Here is a 1016-nt window from a genome sequence, read left to right on the forward strand (position 1 = left end):
TTTTTTGTATGGTTTTCCATTTATGGTACACGGGAAATAGTTCCATGTGTTGAATTCATAGGGAGTTCATTTTCCAGTCATGCTGGCTTAAACCTCCACATTGAAAAAAAAAAAACGTTTAAAGGGGTCATGTGATGCGATTTCAATTTTTCCTTTCTCTTTGGAGTGTTACAAGCTCTTGGTGCATAAAGAAGATCTGTAAAGTTGCAAAGACTAAAGTCTCAAATCCAAAGAGATATTCTTTATAAAAGTTAAGAGTTAACCACGCCTACCTAAAACGGCTCGTTCTAACACGCCCCCACATATCTACATCACTATGTGGGAAGATTTGCATAACGCCGCCCAAATGTTCACGCAAAGAAAGAAGGCGTAAATCCGGCCGCACCGTTCTCAACCCCGCCGCCTCAGCTCACTCTAGCCTGGCCTCAGCTCACGCTAAGCCGCGGCTTCCGCTCACTGTAGGCCACCGTGTTTTTCGTTGTGAAAGCAAAACTACTTTAAAATGAAAAGAGATTTCTTTTAAATGTATAGCACAGTAATAAGGCAGCAACATATGATAGATAAGACAACAAGAAAGGCTATTAAAGGGGTCATATGATGCGATTTAAATTTTTCCTTTCTCTTTGAAGTGATACAAGCTCTTGGTGCATAAAGAAGATCTGTAAAGTTGCAAAGACTTGAAATACATCAACTTCGCACTGTGGATCGCCGGATCGGCTTTCACTGTGGACGAAGCGGAGTCCAAGCCGGGGGTCGTCACATGTGGTTGCCGCAAGCCCGCCGGCCGCGCCGTTCTCTAGCCCACCGGCCGCCGCTCACTCAAGCCCGCGGTGTGTGACGCTGTGTGTTTCGTTCTGAAAGCGAAACTACTTTGTTTGGTCTTCCAAAAGAGGACACGACTACAAATCAGTCGTTAAGTTGTATTTACAACACTGTTCCACAACACTTCAACCCAAATAGATGTGTGCAGCACATTTTATGGACGACCTTTCCTGATCCTGGGAGAGTAGACTACA

This window comes from Sinocyclocheilus anshuiensis, unplaced genomic scaffold (assembly GCF_001515605.1).
Source record: "Sinocyclocheilus anshuiensis isolate Anshui unplaced genomic scaffold, SAMN03320099.WGS_v1.1 scaffold773, whole genome shotgun sequence".
Lineage (NCBI taxonomy): Eukaryota > Metazoa > Chordata > Actinopteri > Cypriniformes > Cyprinidae > Sinocyclocheilus > Sinocyclocheilus anshuiensis.